Genomic DNA, 22,040 nt, shown 5'->3' with positions numbered 1-22,040 from the left:
TAGTCCCTGCAGATAGCTGTGAAACAAAAAAAGGTAGTGTACTGTCCAGTGCTCTTGATTAAAACTCCACTGTTTTGGGGTCAGAGAGCTCCAGAGAATCAGTGGGGTTGGGAGATTTGCTTGAGGGCAGACAGAGAACACACAGGAGATGATGTATCTTATGGCTGGTGCGTGCAACACAGCACTCCACCACTGTGGCCTGGAAAGCAGTCACTGGGAAGCTCCAGTAACATTAAATACCCTACATTTGGAAAGGAGAAAACACCACTGAAGTCCTTTCCTTTCAAGCGAACCAGAAGTCACTTTTTTCTAAAGCCTTCTTGCAGCTGCAGATGTTGCTCTGGAACCAAAGTTTACTCCTCCGCCTGTGCCTATCTTTAGCCACTCTGCAATTTTTCTGTATCACTGAGTGCCAGCAAGCTTTTACAGTCCAACTAATATCTAGTCTGACCATTTGTGTGCTCCTCCAGCTGCTCCAGAGCCCATCTGCTCGGACAGGCTGCCTGGCTTCATTCTCAGCACATGACCCAAGTATTCCCATTGCTTACCCTGGGGAGCTCACCACTGGTACACGGACAGATCTCTGCATTTGTCATACATCCACTCTTGACTGTTACCTAGTATTTTGCCCAGGTATTTACTTCTGGAGGCATGAGGTGTCTGTGTCATTGGTGAGTTTCCAGCACTCACATCCACATGTTAAAATGGAAATAACATCTGAGTGGAAGAATCATAGTTTGGTCTTTAAATTTATTTTCAATGACTAATTTTGTTTGAGTTGGTAAACGCAGCTGTTGCCTTGCCAGTTGGTGACATTTCCTTTTGGACTTCCCTACTGGTTCATGTGCTGCTGCCAAGACATGTAAATTGACTCATTCCTTGTATTCCTTTGCCTTTTTATATATGTTTCAGTTGGGATTTGCTAAGTTCTCCTGAGATTTGTTTTCATAAGTAATTATTAGTCCTGCTATGCTAGACAGTCTTTTGGTCTTTACTCACATTTTCTGAATTGTCACGTAAGCATGACATGCTCAGGATGCTGGATCTGACTTCACTATATTATATCTGGTTGTACTTTTTTCTCATGAATTAGCCATGTCAACATCAAGTCAAAAGCAACTGTAAAGAGGTGACAGAATGTATGTCTGTTTTACACCAGTGTTGTATGCCATGAATCTGGCATATGCTGGCAGATAATCTGCCACAAGTAGGGAACTGCTGAAACGTGGCCATTCTTTTATCTCTTGAATTGAAAGGGATGAGATGAAGTTTAAAAGTGAAAGAATCAGAATTCCTTTTTTTGTTCGTTTTTCACAACTGTACCACTGAAAGCAACATTAACTTCTCCTCAATAGTTGCAACTGCTTACGTCACCTTTCTTTACTTGAATTTCCCCATCAATTTTCTTCCTATATTCCATATTTCTTGTAGAATTCAGCAGCTACCCATTGAATTATTTTTCAGTAAGCTGGTCTCTATCTGTGGCTTCTCCAAATTATGTATGTTTTTCCTATCTACCTGCACGTTATGAGCATCTCTAATTCAGTATTTTCAGTTCCTTTAGCAGTCACAAGTGATCCTTCCATTATTGTCCTTTTTTTGCTGTCACTAAAGAGTTTCTCCTTGTTAACTTCAGACAGGCCCACTGGGTAGTGGCAACTTACCTGTCGAGCTGATGCAGACAACATGAAGGAGATATCTTTTTTACAACCAGGTCAGTTTCTTTGGCATGGCTATCTGTTTTATTTTTCTTGTGGCCCTCTATTCTTGTGCTGAAATTCACTTACCTGCTGTTTTTGCTGGCTGAATTCAAGCACCTGCTGTTGGCTTTGACATTCCCACCCCTAGAAATACACTTGGTTATTCACCATTTGGGTTTGCTTAGCTGAAAACCAGTTACATTTTTAGCAACTAAGCCTTGTTCACTTGGTAGCAGCAACAAAAGAAATGTAGGGTTTTTTCTTTCTGGTCCCATAAGAAAAAATAACAATCACTTTTACTTTACTTTACTTTTAGATGATGAAGATATGCGTCAAGATTTCCTTCAATACATTCAGACCACAATTCAACCAACTGCTTTAGGGACATCTGTACATAGCAATACCCACACATCAAGGAGAGCCTTGATAGCATGCAAAGTTCTGCCAGATCCCATTTTATTGCTTCAGAGACAGAAGATGATGCTTGGCCATCAATCCTTCCTTTCCATCATCGTCCCTAACCCCCCCAAGGAAGTCTCCCCATTAGTAAGCAGATGTCAGGCTGAGGAATTTGGTCCAAATCTGCTGACAGCTCTTATCTCATCATAGTAGTTTTCTGTTGGTAACACTGTATAATTGTCACTTCATGTACTGGGTTTGAAATCTAGTTCAGAGCAGTCGACCACTAATTGGTTCCCAGTCTATGAGCTATTTTTCTGCCTTGGAAGTCATAATTAATGCAACTCCCTCTGACTTATAATCATCTTGCTTCATGAATATATTATAGCTTTGTTTTCATTCTTAGATTGCTCTTTATCAATTCCTGGTCACAGACATTTTGCTTACTCAAAGGATTTTACTTAATGTATTCGTCCCTCTCTTTCACCTGCACCTCGTTTGTTGTTGCAGTTTTGTTCTAGTGTTCCAGAAACCTACTTTCAGGATTTTTTTTCAAAACTTTCCCTAAAGAACTTCTCAGCTACTTGCCTGACTCATGTTTTCACCAAAGCAGGTCATTTCATTTCACCCGAGACAGAATCTGTTACTTCCCTGGCACATGCTTTGCTAAAACAGCTATCTTGCCATCTTCCTATAATTTGCCTCTTTCCAAGGACAGATTTTTGCCCGTGGCTGAACCCCAAACACAGAATGTGTTACTGCTTTTCATGCCAAACGTGTTTTTTGGCCTGTTCGGTTTAGGTCATGAGACTACACAACCTCAACCTCACTGGGTTAAGTTGCAATTATGTTTTAGGTGTTGGGTTAGACCATACCCATGCACTGCCAACTGCCAAGGGAACACAACAGTTTTACCTGCCACCTACATTCTAGTTGATAAGGATGCTACAAGATTAAAAGATTGCAGAGTACTCATATTTTACAGTAACAGCAGCCATTTCAATACCTGGCTTAAAAAAGAAACCACATCTTATATCTCAGAAACAGCTGCATTCTGTTTCCAGAGCTGCTGTAAATTGTTCATGTGTTCTTCAGCACAACATTTTTGTGCCTTCCTCCCTTGTTCTCACTGCACTTTAAGTTAATAGTTATAATGACTAGAACCTTAAGCAGGTTCATGTTAGGACTCCCTCAATACAATGAAACACAGAAACTTAACACCTGCCAGAGATGGGAGAAAAAATAAAGACAATTTTTTTGGCTACTGAACTAGCTCACATTCTTCTATACTTATGGTGCTATTTGGTTCAGCAGATGGAGAATGAAAAGGAAGGTCCCTTTTGCCAACAATTTATATTATCTCACGGGAACGATGTTCTCTCTGCTCAGGCCCCATGTGAAAAGTTTTCTGAACCTGACTGTGGGTAAAACATAAAAGAAGAGCAGACTTTGCATGGGCTAGGCAAGCCACAGAACTGAAGTGCCAATGTTCAAAAGTCAGGGTTCAGGAGGTAGCACAAACTGGCAAGCAGTGTTGAAAAGCATTGCAGCTCATCGCTGCAAAAAGACTGGTTCTTTAGGAAGTCAGACGCCACAGAGACTACCAGTACCTGGGACTTGTTAACTTGCTTTTTTAAAATAAAATTGTGGGGCTACAGATTGATCAAATGAGATTTAGAGGCTGGACCAAATTAGGATGATACGAACTGCTCTGTAAATCTGCAGGATGGCCAATGGATTAGGTCAGTGCCTGAAAGCTCCAGTCCACGGGACAAGAAATTTGGTAGCAAAAAAAAGTAATCCTTTTTGCCTCTTGATAACATCTCTGAAAAGCAAAAAACTGCTGCAGCCTCACCCCTGAATTAATCAGCTAAAGTCAGAGGGACTGAACTGGCACAGATTCCACTGTTTGTCACAGTATCCTGGACAACACGTCTAGCATACTGCTAGAAAAGTACTCAATACAATGGGTGAGCTGTTGGCTGACAAGTCAGGCTCTAAGGGTTACAGCAAATAGGGGGCCAGTCAGTAGTGGGGTTCTGCAGAGCTCCATTTTAGGGCCAGATCTCCATAATGTTTTTTATAAATGCAGGACTTGAATACTTACTAAACAAATTTGCAGATGATACTGAATTGGGAGAAGCTGCTGACTCCCTAGAGGGTAGAAGAGGATCTTCGCAAATTAGAGAGCTGGACATTCACCAACCATATGAAATTTAACAAGAGCTAGTGCTGGATTCTGCACCTGGGACAAAACAGCTCTGGGTATTTGCACAGACTCGGGGATGAGAGGCTGGAGAGCAGCCCCACAGAAAGTGATCTGGGGGTTCTGGTTGATGGCAAGTTGAATATTTGTCAGCAGTGTGCCCTGACAGCCCAAAGGACCAACTGTATCCTGGGGAGCATCATGCCCAGCATTGCCACCTGGATAGGGGAGGGGTTGCCCCGCTCTGCCCTATGCGGCCTCACCTCCAGCACTGAGTGCAGTTGGGGCACCACAATATAAGAAGGACATAAAACTATTAAATAGCATTCAAAGGATTTAGAGGGGAAGACATATGAGGAGCAGTTGAGTTCCCTAGGTTTGTTCAGCCCAGAGCAGAGGAGCTGAGGGGAGGCCTCATGGCAGCCCACAGCTCCTCACAGGGAGTGGAGGGGCAGCACTGAGCTCTGCTCTCTGGTGACAATGACAGGACTGGAGGGAACGGCATGGAGCTGCGTCAGGGGAGGGTCAGTGGAGGGTTACAAAAAGGTTCTTCACCAGAGGGCAGCTGGACTCTGGAACAGGCTCCTCAGGGCAGTGGTTATGGCCCCAGGCTGCCAGAGTTCAAGGAGCCTTTGGACAATGCTCTCAGGCATAGAGTTTGATTGCAGTTGGTCTAATGATCCTTGTGATTCCCTTCCAAATTGGAATATTCTGTGATTCTATGATTCCATCTCCATAGCCAAAATGAAGGGAGTAAGAACAAGCATTTGAGATGGAAAGCTGTGACATCTACTCTGAGGTTGTCATACTTGGCACCGGTTAGATTAGTGAATAGGACAGGAGAAGGGGTGGGGAGAGGGGAGAAGTTAAAATCAGAGTTTAAGGCTAAAAGAGAGCCCTCCAGATAAAAAAAAAAAAAGAGAGAGACAGAAAGTAGTATTACCTGAGGTATTCTGAAATCAGTGTCAGCCTTTTCATAGAGCCATAGAATCACAAAGGTTCGAAAAGACCTCCAAGTTTATCCAGTCCAACCATCCACCTATTACCAGTATTTCCCACTAAACCATGTTCCTCAGTACAACATCTAAACATTTCTTGAACACTCTAAACTTTTAATCTCATCAAATCGAGACAGAAGGCACAAACACAGAAGACAGAGGAGAGTTAGGACATAAAAACCACAGATGACTGGAAGATATTCAGACAGTTCTTTAGTAACGTAGCTACAGACTGAGCAATAGTAACCAGGGTATAGCTTTGCCTTAAAAAAAGCCAAACCATCCTCGTTTCACCTCTTCTTGAGTTAAAACAGACAAGGGACCTGTGTAGTGTTGAAATCCTTCATACTCACTTCTTGAACAACCCTGCCCAACTTCTCTGTGCCTTAGCTTATGCATATGTGGAAATTATGTATATTGAAATAGGTATCTGCAAGATGGGTTTAACTAAAATTTCATGAACAAAGTACTGTCTCATCTTAAGTTCTAAGAGAACACATGTAATATTACCATTTGTGATTACTGGATCTATCATGCCTCCCTAGAAAATAAACCTATGCGCAAAGAGTATAAAAAGTGATCTCTGTTTCTGAAATTGAAACAGACTGGTGAATCTACTGATTCAAATCAAGACTTTAAAATGCCATAAGCAACCTCCCAGATTTTCTGAAACACAGATGATCACTTTATGGAGTTACTTTCCGTTGAGAAAGAGAGATTAGCAAGACGGTACATGGCACAGCTGATACCTGTCTGTGCTAACTCCCAGTGAAGTCTCAATGAAAGAGCATTCAATGTACTTTCTTTCTGATGAAGAGCAGGTGTTTGAATAAATACAGGTGTGAAAAAAAATTGTAACTTTTAGGTCTCAAATTAAGAAAAGAGGAAGTTTAAGGAAGACTGAAATGACTATTTTGGATTCACAAGAGAACAGTTAGCTTCTGTTTCCCAAAGTAATTACAATACTGCTTCATTTGCTTTTATTATGAATTTTAATTTTTTGATACCTATCTTTCTTTGCTTGGCATCATAATGGCTAGACAACATATCTGTGCATGACTGTGCTGCAGTTTCATTTCCACATCCTGACAATTAGTCCTCTGATAGATTATGTTTAATATCATCCGTATTTCCAGATAATTTGGGCTGTCATCAGAATGCTCCATAAAGATCAGGTTTGTTGTCAGCTTTTGATCTTACTGCTTGTGAAAAGGTGTGTGGACACTGAAGTGCAAGAAGTATCTGCCCACATAGGACCTGGCCCCACTCTCTGTTCATAAAAGCAATTGCATGAGATACTTCAGCTAGTCCACTGTTGCAGCTTTATTACCATCCATTTCAGCACATGCACCATCACCGCCAAGGCACAAAATCTTGCATCAGGATGGACAGAACTACTGACTATTTGCCAGGTGCCCCATGCTGCATTAAAGAGAGGCAGTGACACAGTCCTGAGAAAAAGAGCTGCAGAACTGTGCAGACAAAACAAGAAAGATTTGGAGGATGAACGTCAAGTGAAGATTTGCTTGCAGAACATTTTTGTTTCATTCTTCATTACCAGGTGGGCGACAGGCATACATACTGATATAGATGAGCAAATGGGGGTTTTGTGGAAGACAGAGCACCAACGTTCATTCCCAGGCGGCTCAGTCTCACTTACACGACGCCCACATTTACCCTGCAATCACAACTGCACCAGAAACAATTTTGTTGGAGACTCTGCTGGCAGAATGCTGGTTAAATATATCCAAAATCCCAATGGCATCTCCAATCCCAAGTCTGCTGACAGTAGATTTGAACTCAGGATCCTTGCACTAACGGAGAGCTTTACCAACAGCCTTACCACTATTATCATCTGCTAAGGAAGCATTTTTCATTGCATCATTTAAAATACATATTAGTCTGATATGTAGCCTAATTATCTATTTCTTACCAGCTTCTTAAAACAATGGCACTAAGAATACCAGAGATACAGGAATTTTCCATGTTTTCAAGTTGCCTACAGGACCCTACTGTAAGAGGCAGCATTATTCCATCCAGAAATGTCACATCAAGGTTTCCAGTAGCTTCAACATTTCCCATTTCATTAAGTAAAAAAGTGGGTGGAGAGAAGGAGGAAACTTTACTTCTGCTCCACTTATTTGACAAATGCAAGAAAATGTGTATATAAAAGATTATCTGACACAACCTTTCTGAATCCTGCTGAAACATACAAATAAAGCAAGATCAACCCAGATAGCTAGAATTTGCTTCCACGTTTTAGGCAAATGATCTAAACCCAAAAGTTTCTGGATATCCTGGCTGAAAGCTTCCAAGTAATTAGCACCTACAAGCAAGTACACTTGCTGATAAATAGCAGGTTTCAGAATCCAATGCGTATCTATCTACAAAACTTAAGTCTTTCAACAAATTAACTCCATATGACAACTTAGCTACAAGTCTCAGACTGGAAACGCCTCCCTCCCCCTTCACTGAAATCATAGTCATAAATGCTCTAAAGGAGATTAGGGAGAGACGATTTTGCAAAGCACAAAGCATTGACCTAAATGTGATCCCGTTTAAGTAGGTGAAGGTTCTAAATTTGACTGAAAGAGCAATGTTCAGGCCAGTGCTTTGTGTTTTTTAAGATCTACATAAGCTTTTAAAGCCGCGCATTTCATTTAAAGCAGATTTTACAACCTCTAGAAATGTTTTTTATTCTTAGCAACTAGAAAAATGAAAGGTTTTGTGCTTCACCTGTTAGCTCTGAAACAACAACAGTAGCACGCAGGTCACTATCTAGTTCTTAGCATTTTCTTAGCACTGCTCTAGCACATAGGAGGGATGACTACTTCATTAAACTACACATTCTGTACGCTTTTACAATAGACAAGGAGATAGTAAAATATAGGCCAGCAGCATTTCTTATTTTCATCTATGTAACACTGTTAAATCAATGGGATTTGCATAGATTAGCTAAGGACAAAATTAGCCTATTTTATTAATGGCAAAATGACATTAAGATTATAACCCATCTCACACTCAACACTAATTACTTCCTAACTCAATGTATTAGAAGACTGCCTAACAGAGTCCTGTCAGATGAAAATGAAATAGTTTTCTTTTTTTCCCCCCTTGCAGACATAATACATTTTAAAACTGAAGAATTAATAATTCATTTTCTTTAAAAGAGTGAAGAAGGAGCAGAGGCTGCCATGCTGCCTGGGTAGAAAAACAGGACAGGTGAGATCTCCCAGCTCACTGAGCTCCGAGCTATGCCCTTATGGCTGACCAGGATGTAATTCCTACCACATGAAGGTCCATTATAAACCAGTGAGGTTGTAGGAGTTTTTTTCCTACCTAACTGCTCCTGAGATTCTCATACATGAGAGCACCTGTATTTTTAACACTGTATGGAAACACTCAAATAAAATGTCACTGAGATTTTGAAAAGATAATTAAGAAAACCACACTGTGGTATTAGTTCTGCTAAACACTATAAAAGCTTGAATTTTAGTTTTACATTAGGCTCTGTAATGCTGAATTTCCCAGAATGATGCATCTCCAGTTAATCAAAAAACGGTTTTGTTTTCCTCACGCTAATGTTCTGCATCCCCCCACGCTGAGATACTTATGAAATAGCTGATCTGAGAGCAACTCACACCTGTATTTGGTCTTAAAGGGACACAACTATAAAGTGAGCTGAAGGATGCCTTGACTGAGACATTGCCATTCACCATCACACCAGAAGGAGAGCCTTGGTATGGATTTCTTGAGGATGCCTACGTTTCCACGGGATGTCAGCAGAGCCCTGCTTGCTGGATGTTAAGACTGACAATGTTCACGGCATTTTTCCTCCAGAAGGTAGTTTGCTCTGGCCTCTTCATTTCAAGTTGCCTGCACCCATTGTTCCTCACAACCTCTGTAAATGCGACACTGGTTTTACAGCCTCCATCCAAGAGACTGCACCTCAATAGTACTGTGTGTGCACTACACTTTTAGTACATTGAGACTGTTCAGAGTGAAATGCAGAAAATGCTAATGTATTACTAGACTCCTACAATATTTTTAAATAGCATCTCTGGTATATGAAACTATTTTACAAGCAAGTCAGTGTTCTGTGACACCAAAGATTTTTATTTTATCTTTTAAAGTTTAAATATCACATACAAGTGGGTGTTGATAGGATCTGCCAGCAGCACAAACAATATGTAGGAATCCAGACTAGAAGTGAAAAGATCTCTCCACAACAGTGAAATTGAGGCAAAACAACAGAAAAAAAAGACCATGATGTGCAACAGTCTAAAACTGCTCAACAAGCAAGAAGAACAAAGACTTCAGAGTGCATTTGGACATTCTCTTCCTTAGGTAGTACGGCAAAAATAATGTTTCTTCCCTTCTCCTCAACAGACTGTGGAATTGGGCCCGAAGCCACACGGCCAAGCTGTGATCCTGGCAAAGCCCACAAGGTAAATAAGGTTGGGCACAGAGCACAACTGCATGGGAGGCATGTGAGCTTTGAAGGGTGAGAGGCTGGCAGTTCAGCAGGCAGCACAATGTGCTCTCAAACAATGCTCCAGCACAATGCCAAGTGTACTCTGGAGGTAAGTGCCACATAGCCAGAAATGTATCCACCTCCAACTGAGGCCCTTGTGTGTTTAAAAAGTTAAACACCTCCTATTTCCCAGGCAATTCCCAATTTCACAAGATTTCCCTCAAGCTACTAAAAAAATAAAAATTAACCTCAATTAGTTGGTTAACATTTGGTGACTTCTGTTTTCATCCATGCTGCTAATGTGGCATGAAGATGTACGAGAGCGCTATCATGCTCTTTCACAAGACAGGACACATTTCATCACCAGCAAACCACCTAAATATGTGTGCTTTGTAGGAGCAGCTGATTCCCTCAGAGATAAAAAAAGAACGCCAAGGAGATGCCAGGGCGTACTGTTTGGGCATTTTGTTTTGTTTCAGCACTCAGTTGCAGAATCATCTGCCTGAGATACAACCAATAATCAAAATGATCCCCGGCCAGACGACAAATCTCTCTGCTTCTGTAGGCTTAAATGTCAAATTACCAGTGCCATTAGAATCCTGGTTTGCTTTTAACTTCAGATCAAAGCTAACAGAGCTGCTAAGACAATGCTTTCTTCCCTCCGCCTTCCCCCATTCTCACTGCTCTGAAATCATCTGTCTTCAAGCCAGAAGTCTAAATGGAGTGTACAGTGAGTTCAAAACAGAGAAGGTTGATGGGAGTCTACTGCCAATTCCACTCTGCAGTCACAGCTTGCTCCCAGAGCTCCATTAGCTGCCTGCAATCAAGGGCGGCTGACTCAGTCCTGCTTGCTGTCCAGGTTTAATAGGTTCTGCTAGTTAATGAGCAATGGCTAGATTGCATTCCAAGACTTCAAATCATTCACAAAGCAATTAAGTGTACACTTCTTGGTCTCCCCTCACAGCCTGAGAGGAGTGCCTCGTTCTACCGAAAGGATAAATGCAATCTGCAATTTTTGAAACAGAATAGCGCAACGCAGTGGGAAACTGTCAGAATATTCACTGTCTGTAAGTATCAAGACAAATGCATCATTACTTCTGTAAGCCTCTGAAGGGCTCCTTTACCTGTACACTTCTGGATTACACATTGCTCTCACTGGATCAAACCAAGAGCTGTAAAACACTGGCAAGCATCTCAGTGAGTTGCTGACAAAGCAGGCTAGGGAGCCTTTGTATTACCAAAACAAAAGGTATTTAATATGAAAGCCATTGCAAAGGCAGTGGTACTTTTTACAGGTATGCTTTTTATGTGTTCCCAGCAGAAATCTGCTGGGCACCTTGCAAAGGGTGAAACAATTAGCTACAAATTTGCAAAGCTCAGAAGCAAAGTGACCTGAGCATTCAGGAATCCCTCATAAAACCAGGACCATGTCCCTAGAGAATGAAGCCCAAATACAGAGGTGGGGAAAAAGCAAGCATTTTCTTCTTCATCGGCACACACCCATTCAAACTGCCCATCACTCTCCTATGCTCCTGCACTTCTTTGCCACTGTAAATCAACATATCATTACAGCTGCAATGCACCTTACAAATGTTTGTGTCTTTTTTCAAGCTCTCTCTTCCCAGGCAAAAATCCTGTTGTTATGAGGTGGCAATTCTTCTGCCAGTCCAAAAGACTCTGAGTTGATTTACAGTTGGACTGAAGCTGAGTTCCCTCCAGGTGCTCTAAAGGACAACTGCTTACGTGCGTGGGCTGCCTTCTCCAGGCCATGAAGGGCATGGAACCCAGGGGAGAAAGGAGTCCTGCTGGCAAGGATGTGCCTTTTGTCTCTGGGAAGGGACTGAAAAGACGTGCTGCTTCCATCTTACACTGATCATAAGAACCAGTAAGCAGCCATGGTTGGAGAACAAGGAGAGATGTGCTAGTCATATCTTCTTCTCTCCTCATCCTCTGTATATCATTCATGTATGAGGCTTACAAGAGCGTGGATTCTTAATGGCTTATAATGTCATCATATTAAAAAAAACAAAAAATAAATAAATCCCATAACACTCAACCTCTGTTCAACATCGATTTCAGTGAAACCAAGAATCAAATAAATCTATCTTGGACAAAGAGATCTTTTGAATTTGAAGCATCAGTTTACCCATTCACTAAAACCACATTAATTCTGTTTCTCTGAGTAAAGAGAAACTATACCTAAACTATAGATTATATTATTATACTATAGATACCTAAACTAGACCTAAACTATAGATTAGTTTAAGAAAAAACACTCCTTGTTTGTCAAATAAACTCATTGCTAGAAATGACTAACACAATAGCACAGATTAGTCTTTTTTCTTTAAATGCAAAACCTTGGTATGGAAAGGAAGCACAGCTGAAGGGTTATACAATTTTTTTCTTCTATTATTCTCTATTTCCTTAGCACATGCCAGTCAAAACTATAAAGTACTTGTGAGAGAAATGCACAAGGCACAGTTTCACATTCCAGCAGATCTATTTCCATGTGCTGCATAGAAGCCAGGCGACCACCCAGAAAAGTAAGGCAGACACAACTTGGCCCACCAGTGTTGCAATTGCATGCTAGCAGCCCTTCTCCACCAACACTTTGCCTTGTGTTTGCTATGAGAAGTAACCAAACCTCACAGCTGCCCAGTCTGTGGCTCATCACTTCCAAACCTGCCAGTGAGCTGCACAGGCTCAAACAATGCAGCTGAGCAGCACTGAGTTTTCGTCTCAAGAAGCGATCCCAAGTTCAGACAAAGTGCTAAAACAGGATGAACAGCCTCTTCATGAGAAGAAAAGGTAAGAGGCAATCTTAATGCAGGAATATTCTGCAATGTGAACAGCTCTTTACCTCTCAGACTCTTTCAGTCTCTGTCCCTTTGCCCTCCGTCACAACACTTTCACCTCAGTTTTCTGAGGAAAGAAGAGCAGTGATGGGTAATCCCTAGGGTTGGGAAAGGCTATGATTTTCTATTTCCTCTCCTTAGAGCCCATGACCACCTTATTTTTTTTCATTCGTTGATCACAGAAAGATGTGGTGACTGTTTTGGAGTCAGTAAGATGGAATCAGTCCCTTGGAGGCCAATCCAGTTGAGAAACTTTGCTGGCTGGAGCAAAAGAAGTAGGCAAGACTTGTCCTCACCAAAGTAGAAGGCGTTTCTTTTTAGTTAACTGGGCAAAGGGCAAGAAGTTTTGGCCAAGTATTTATTTATTGGACTGAAGTGCTCGTAGTGAGAGAGGAGGGCGAGATGTGTGCAAGGTTACAGTAATCCTTGCCTCGGAAGGGAAGTAGATTCATAGAATGGTTTCAGTTGGAAGGTACCTTTAAGATCATCTAGTTCCAACTTCCCTGCTATAGGCATGGACACCTCTCACTAGACCAGGCTGCTCAAAGCCCCATTCAACCTGGCCTTGAACACCTCCAGGGAGGGGGTATTCACAACCTCACTGGGCAACTTGTTCCAGTGTCTCACCACTCTCACAGTAAAGAGTTTCTTCCTAATATCTAACTAAATCTACCCATTTCCAGTTTAGAGCCATTTCCCTTCATTCTTTTGCTACAAGCCCTTACAAAAACTCCCTCCCCAGCTCTCCTGTAGGCCCCCTTCAGGTACTGGAAGGCCGCTATAAGGTCTCTCTGGAGCCTTCTCTTCTCCAGGCTGAAGAGCCCCAGCTCTCTCAGCCTGCCCCCATAGAAGAGGTGCTTGAGCCCTCTGATCATCTTCTTGGCCCTCCTCTGGACCCATTCCAACAGCTCGATGTAAGGTAGGGGAACTTAGGTTTAATTGTTGGAGGGAGATAGCACAAAAGGTCTGTGGTACATGATGGAGGAACGTTGATTAATAAAAGGGATTTTCTGCGGGGTGCGAGGGGAGAAAAGAGAAGCAAGGTTCTCACAGCTTTCCCCAGATAATACTTTTTCTATATCTGATGGTCATTGCTTTCTGCCAGTTAAGACCACAAGGAAGTAACCACCCGCTAATAAGGATTCTACTTGGCAAGGACTTGGTTGCTGCAGCGAGGAGCGTTAACTGCATAGGGCCGTTGCTGCAGCAGCCCCCAGCTCTCAGCTCTAGCAGACACTGCCATCTTCCAGCCCATGGCAGGGCAAAAATGTGGTCAAGTCTTCTGTCAGTGATGGAATTGCCTGGAGTGATGGCAGAAGCTTGCTGTGTGTGTCGCAGAGAGCAAGAAAGACAAATAAAGAAAAACTGGACTGTTAGCCAGAGCTGTCAGGCAACAGTTAATGGGGAGGAATCTGCAATTCTGTTCATATTCTTTCACCGCAAGCAGGTGTGGGAAGCCCAGGCTGGGAGGGGCATGCAGATAAAAAAAGAAAGAGGAACCACATTTTTTTTCACATGCGTGATGTATTCAGATGAATCTTTCTTACCAGCAGCCCCTTTTCCTGGAATCAGTGCTGATGCCCAAGCGTTACCCATGGGCTCTCCGATAAACAAACAGTGAGCCTCAAATGTTTTGGTTACAATATACACTTGTAGTGAAGGATGACATGATTTTGATGGGAGTTCTGGGGGGAATCAAGCCATTTTTAACAGAGACATTATTAAAATCTCCATGCTTTTTTTCAAATTCAGATTCATTCTATGGCTGTTTCTTTTTGTTTGTTTGTTTTGTTTAATTTTCATACCACAGCAGTCAGGTGCTGCTGTTTACCACCTACAAAGTGAAGAATAAAGGGAAGATCTCTATTGAAATCCCCCTCATTCTTCTCTTGGTCACCGTGCACAAAACGGTGTGGCTGATTTTCACACCTATGGATTTTGCATGGAAAAAGGCCGTGACCCACAGGTTCCCCCCACCCGCTGCTCCTCCCTGGCCAGCACAGCAGCCACCTCTTTTTCGCCAGCTCTTTGTTGCTGAATGCTGGGGTCAGTGGAGTCACCAGCTGACATGATTGGCACCGCTGACATGATACTGCTGCTCTAAAGGAAGCAGGCAGAAGGTACGGGATAGAAAACAACAACAGAACCTGCAGCCATTTTAGGCAGAAGGAGACGGGCTCAAAGAGACATGAGTGACCTCATGTTTTCCAATTAAAAGGAAGGTCCTTGCATCACAGCAGATGTTTGCGGCATTTAAATGCGCTCCCATGCTCTTAAAATCAGGACATTTCTGCCTGCCCCAACACAGATTCTGGCAGTGTGCTCCAGATCTCTCAGATCAAAGGCAAAGATTAGGGAGGGGGAATATCAAAATAGTTAAAAAAAAAAAGTATCACAAGAGATAACACCTGACCTGTGATTCAGCAGATTTGAATGCTCAGAAGTACAGCAATCTGTGCACTATTGAAAGACAGCAGCAGTCCATTACATGTATTGATTTGCAGCACTTTGTCAGCACTAATGATGTTACCTCATTAAAAGAGATAAATGCCCTACTGTTCTACCAAAAGCATCTGCTCCTTCCACTTTCTCGACTGTTCTCCAGCAGGGCCCTCAGCAGCAGCATATTGAAATCAAATGCAAAATTCGCTTAGAACAGCTTGCTAGCATTGCTTTCTTTTTTTTTTTTTTTTTTTTTTTTTTTTTTTNTTACTTAAAAAAAAAAGGGGGGGGGAGGGTTACTCCATGTTTCTTATCAGGTATTTCTTCTTATGACACAGAGTAGGCACTTCAAAAGCAAACACAGCCTAGCACTGGTTCCAGAGTTAGGGAAGTGTGATTGAGCAGCAGCTGTGCTCCATCTTAACAACACTCCTGTGGACAAAGAATTCCTCAAAAACTAACTAATATCTATGTCCACAAATCCGTTTATTACTGGGTAAAGCTATACAGGTTGCAAATTCGACCAACACAGGTGAAGCGACAGGCAAGGTGGCGAGAATTGATTGTGTTAACACTCAACATCATGCCTCCACATGGAACGCGCTAGTTTTGTTTCAACAGATTCCTAGTTACACGAAAAGGTAGCAGTTTACCATAATGAATGTTTTATGCATAATTCCTTTGTGTATAGAGTCTCCGAAGCACACATTATTGAAGTCTATTAAACTCTCTATTTAGCAGAATTACCAACGTGCCTTTTGGGAAATTATTACAATGAAGCCGTACTGGTATTTAAATTCCAGTTGTTTAACAATATTTTCCCAATTACCAATCCAGGTGTCTACTTTAAAGTGCAGTCAGACTTCTTCCAGAGCAGCATAAGCCCTTCTACAAGCTCCTTATGGAAATTCATTCTAAAATGACTGTTTCAATCTGTTTTTCATAACTAGCATCAGATGGCTACTACTTTTACACAATAGAAACTCTCCCCAATCTTCTTCACCAAGTACAACACCCCACAGTTAAACCTGGTTACAGAAACAATTAAATATTTGCGGCCAAGCATTTTTATTTCAATGTATTAGTATCTGAAAGATAACAGGTTTTTTCTAAGGCAAATTGGGTCCCACTCTTTATAAATGGCTTTTCTATGAAAAAAGACCTGTCCTTGGGTGGGACCGTATTGCTTCACTGTCATTCAAGCTCAGTATAGACCTAGATCCCTACTCCATTTCAGCTACTAAACTCTGAATTGTATGTAAAGCAACAACAGAACAGCTACTAACTTTTGTTTGTGTCCCTCAAATCATTTCCCCTTGAAATACCAGTAACTACAGCTACAGCAAGCTACTCTCTAAATGTGCTGGTTTGCTTGACAGCAAGTCTTAAACTTGATTCCAAAGTTTTCAGTCTGCACCTACTTCTCCTGTGATAGGGACAGGTATTTTTCCAAAGGGAAGATTCTCATGTTTCTCAAGGGAGGGGAAGCAAACTTGTGCTAAAAGATACAGAACTGAGCTCCTAGGGTGGGCTGGAGGAGACTCAGATCTCAGCCTTTCAGGTTTCTTCCATGACCTTCAATAAATCACTATGTTCTAGCCTCCATTTCTCATCAAAACGAGGTTCATATTTCATCCTCTTTTAGATGCCCAGAGGTGCTCAAGTTCTATCTATGGGGCAGTCAGGCTTTCCAGCAAATACAACCAAGCAAGCTCCTAAACAGATGTCTTGTCCTTGCCACTACATCACACTGACAGTTTTAAATCTTCAACACCAGTTCAATTTTCAGATAACTTCAACTGCAAAAACAACACTAATATATCCGAAGAATGCAAACAAAAATTTTATTAAACAAATGGGCACAAACACAGAAAATAAGTAACGAAGAGGTGTTGCTCAACAGTATTACCCATCAAAGGAATATGCAGTCATATGACTAGCTGTTTTGCTTTGCCAGAATTCAGTTTATGGACAAATACAGATAAATGGAGGACTAAAGTCATCCTTGGAAGATGGTTCACACAGTACAAAATTCTATGACAAGTATGAGCCAAATATCTTTTGACTCTTTGTGCTCTAAGGCAAATTCAGTGCCCTCTGGTTGGTCTACACAGTAAAGCTGTTCCTATCATGACCAGAAGTCCTCCACTCCAGAGAACAATCCTTGGAAAAAAACACAGCAAATGGCTAGACTGATTTTAGCCATATGCTAATTCCCTATAAATCAAAAGACAGAACTGTTTTCTTTCTCCAGTTACAAACCATGAGCCAAACCTCCTTTTCTCTTTTACAAATGCAACTTCATTGACTTTGCTAGAGTTACACGTGCACCAGAGCAGATTTTGTCCTTGTCTGCAACGAGAGGCTAAATCTCTCATAAGTAAGAAAGGAAACAATCTGTTCACCTTAACTAAAGTGAGATGAAGAGCATCTCTTTCACCTTTAAAAAAAGAGAGATGGGAGAACACTATTAATCTCACTTCTTTAGTTTGCTTCTCCATTAGGAAAGACTCTTGCATTGTTAGAAAAGAGATGTTTTTCAGACTTTCTTAGTTACTTTACCCCACTGCAGACTGGAAGCCCAAGAGTGTCAGACGCTGGAATATTAGATATCAAGAACCTATTTTTCTATCCATTAAAGAAGTACCTCTTCCATCCTATTTGACAGGTTGGTACGTCAAAGGGGCAGCTCTACTACAGCCCGAAGCAAACAGCCTCTTGCTCCCTTGCCTAAATCTAGTTTCACGAGCATGAGGTAAGATGGTACTGCTGAGCTGTAGAAACACCATCCATGTTTTCAGTTAGGTGTTGGCTGGATTCACCCCATTGGGAAGTTCATGCTATGGTCTTGTAGGCACCAACAATTGTGCAAGACAGAAGGAAGGAAGTCTGAGCAAAGGACACAATGGGAAGACAAAGGGTATAAAGGGACACAGCCTTATCTGGGGCTGGGGCTGCCCTTTAGTCCCTGCTGCCTACCAGAAGACACTGTAGAAATACAAGACGCTGAGTGCAATGCTGCATATAACATGGGTATCACAGTAAGTGTATAACATTCCCATCTTTTTATCTCTCCCTGTCTATCACATCAGATGACAGACATCACCTGGCAATACAATGTCACTCAGATACTGGGTGTAGACATGGTGAGGCCTTCATTCGTTATTGTGGCAGGTGGACAAGCAGCTACCTCAGCCAAGCTGTTGTTTTGTCTCTCCTGCCACCTACTGTACTGAAAATCAAAATATGTGTCACCAACTTGCATGCATCTCCTCTACTGTTTGGAAATTGCAGCATTACTTCATAAAATCACAGAATCATTTCAGTTGGAAGGGGCCACTAAAGGTCATCTAGTCCAACTCAGCTGCAATGAACAGGGACATGCACAGGTAGATCAGGTTGCTCAGAGTCTGGTCCAGCCTGACCTTGAATGTCTCTAGAAATCTACCACCTCTCTAGGCAACCTGTTCCAGCAATTCACCACCTTTATCATAAATTTGTTTTTTCTTCTATCCAATCTAAGTCTCCCCTCTTTAAGTTTGAAACGTTTTCCCCTTGTCCTATCACAACAGACTTTGTTAAAGAGTTTGTCTACTTTCTTATGGCCCCCCCTTTGGATAGTGAAAGGCTGCTATCAGGTCTCTCCAGAGTCTTCATGATGAACAGCACCAGCTCTCTAAGCCTGTTCTCACAGGGCAGGTGTTCCATCCCTTGGATCATTTTTGTGGCCCTCCTATGGACCCTCTCTGATAGATCCATGTCTCTCCTGTACTGAGAACTCACCAGGACAGAGTAGAGGGGCAGGATCATCTCCCCCAACCTACTGACCATGCTTTCTTTGATGCAGCCCAGCCAAGGATATGGTTGGTTTTCTGGGCTGCAAGGGCACATTGCTGGCTCATGTCCAGCTTGCCATCCACCAGTACCCCCAAGTCCTTTTCAGCAGGGCTGTCTCAATCCTTTCATTCCCCAGCTTCTATTGAAAGTGGGAGCTGCCACAATCCCGGTGCAAGACCTTGCACTTGGCTTTGCTGAACCTCATGAGGTTCTCCTGGGCCCACTGCTCAAGCCTGTCTAGGTCCCTCTGGATGGCATCCCATCCCTCAGGCATGTAGAATGCACCACACAGCTTGCTGTCTTCTGCAAACTTGCTGAGGGTGCACACGATCACACTGTTGATGTCATTGACGAAGACATTAAAGAGTACTGGTTCCAGTACTGACCCCTGAGGGACAGCACTCGTCACTGATCTCCTTCCAGACACTGAGCCATTGACCTCTACTCCCTGGGTACAGTCCTGTAACTAGTTTCTCATCCATCGATCAGTTCACTCATCTTATTCTAGAAATACCACTGTTTTCACGTGGGGAGTCCTTGCTGCAGCAATTACTCCAGCAGTGTTATCCAAAACTCTTTCATTAAGTCTAAATGCAGCATTTCAAATGGAATTGAAGTCATTGATACCTCACGGTTAAAATCAGCATTAAATACAAAAACTTCTCCACAGTCTAGGGCATGAACTATTCTCCCTCTTGCCCCATGAAGAAATAATCACAGATTTATTTTAAAAAGTGAACAGTCCAGAATACCCCCATAAACCTCTGGCCCTTTATTTGCAGTTATTTCCAATTACAACACTCAAAAGGCACAAAACTGAGCAGAAAAATAACTTCCCATTGGGTGTGAAGCTGTCAGCCTGTGAGGAGGGTCGAAACTCTTGGCCACGCACTGAAACTGTGTCACCAAACTAGCATCACCTCAGAACAGACCCATCAGATTCAAAAGCCTGCTTCAGACTGTGATTTATGATTTATGCTGGCCTTTTAACCTCTTGCTCTCTAAATCACATCTGAGCAAGCATAGCTGTGCCATGCATACCTGCTGCAGCTCCCTGCTACCTGTGTGAGATGTCCTCCACACAGCCCCTCTGGCTCTAACATCAGGGACTACAGAGGAACTTCAAAAACCCACTGATACTTGCACCCAAGTGATGCATCCAAGGGAAAAAAGATAGAGCAATATCATCTGGGTTCTGACATCAATCCCAATTTTGAAGCCAGATATCAATGTGGACAACGCAGAGAAAGGCAGCAACAGGGCTGAGCTGGTCCAGCACAATTCAAGCACTCTCCAGGAACTTCAAAGGCATTCACGGCACGATGCGGAAAACAATAAGCAATCAACCGAAAACCAAGCAGAGAGATAGCCCTTGTTAATTATTTATGTCATCCTCCCAGAAGGCGATGGCGTGACAATTTCACTTTTTAGCACTTCATTATTAATTTTGAGAAAGTATTCAAATAGAAAACAAGAAGCTGAAATTAATAAAATATTCTCATCGTTTTTCAGTAAGAAGCAAACTTGCAAGCACTGGTTAATTTTCTCAAATATGACGTTCCCTTTTACTAAATCAACAGGCAACAGCTTGGAGCTATGTGACAGCAGATATCTTTGATAAAAGGAATATTCTGATGAAGGAGAAAGACATTCGACATTTTCACGATCAAGTAAGCTATCAAATGCATTTATTTATGCTGTGACCATGGTAATCAAGAGGTAGCAAATGTGGAACTGAGCACCAGTTAAAATGCATTTTAAACCTGATTTTTACACTGGTTGCAATAAGGAGATCTTTTACTAGCAGGGTTCTTTAGGGTCTTTTCATGCTGTAATTAGAGAAGCGGATACAGGAGATAAATTGCTCTGCTCCGGCAAACAGCCCTGCTTGAGCAAGAGGAGTACTAACGTAATAGTGGGCCTTTCATCTTAGCACTTAGAATTTGATCAACTGAGAAAAAACATTAATATAATTCCACTCACTTACAGATAAACATCTCTGAAAAATGAGGACATTTCTGTTCCTTAAACAAATCTGACAAGACTGTAACTAAAAATGTTTGTGTAACACACACGCTTCAGTATGGACACAGGAAAAACATCAAAATGAGTAACCAGAGGATATAATACCAGCTATTTAGCCACCAAAACGCCTCAAGAGCAGTGATACATACATTTAATGCCAAATATGGCCCACAAATATCTATTATACATGAATAAATGTATTAGGGAGTAATAGCACGTTCCCATTAATTACACAAAGGCTGTGAATAAGCAAGGGGCCTGCGACTTAGGCAAAGAGGGACCTTTTTACAGTGCATGATCAGAAACAGCATTTGCTGACATCAATTTAATTTATAATGGGATAAAAGTAAAAAAAAATAAAAGATCATGTTAGCAGTTAGAAATGCTACAGGAACCGTAAGTTAAAAATAAAAGCTAATGGGGTGAACAGAGCCTTAAACAACTTAGTTTTTTTTAACATGAACTTGAAAAAACTGCTGCTACAGTGGCAGTATCAGAGGGTGCTTGCGCACCTTTGCCGGAAACCCCTAAAAACTCTTAAGTATCTCTGAGGATGCTAGAAGGGGATAAAGAAGTCAATTTTATACATCCTGTGCTGTCTGTTGGGACTGATATATCATTAAATCACCACGCAAAGTTTAATCTCCGAAAAGACTTCTACCTCTGCTGTGTTCAACTGAATGGAAAGGAAAGAAATTTAAGGCTCGGTTGGTCCATGCCCGACAGAGGCTTTGTAGCAGAACTTGGTTAAGTTTGCTGATGAGTGGGTGATAAGCTGCTCCCCAAGTTTTGCTTTCTTTGAGAAGAGCGAACAGGCTGGGAGATTTTCAGAGCAGATTCTCCAAGCAAGCTGTTCAGAGAAGCCACTATCCAGAAGGCTCAACAGGAGGAAAAGGAAGCAGGGAAATCACAGTTAATGGGATTTGGCCACAACTAGAAAAAGCTAAGTTTCAGAATACATTATCAACAGTCTTGCACTTCCTCATTGCACCAGTTCATTGCTGGATGAGAAAAATCTATGTACATTTAATGCCTTAAAAAGCTCGGTGTAAATTTAGATTAATAAATGCTTAGAACAAATCTTGCTTCACCTCTGGGCTGCCC

The 22,040-nt window shown here is 41.9% G+C and overlaps 1 protein-coding gene across 8 annotated transcripts in view; it reads right to left on the bottom strand.

Annotated features, from left to right (window-relative positions):
* The window catches only part of BACH2 (BTB domain and CNC homolog 2), a 185,224-nt gene that overhangs the window by 118,214 nt on the left and 44,970 nt on the right, over positions 1 to 22,040 (bottom strand). The gene's annotated exons all lie outside the window — the stretch shown is intronic.

The sequence above is a fragment of the Numida meleagris genome, chromosome 3 (assembly GCF_002078875.1).
Source record: "Numida meleagris isolate 19003 breed g44 Domestic line chromosome 3, NumMel1.0, whole genome shotgun sequence".
In the NCBI taxonomy this organism is placed as follows: Eukaryota; Metazoa; Chordata; class Aves; order Galliformes; family Numididae; genus Numida; species Numida meleagris.
This window is presented reverse-complemented; position numbering and strand designations above follow the sequence as displayed.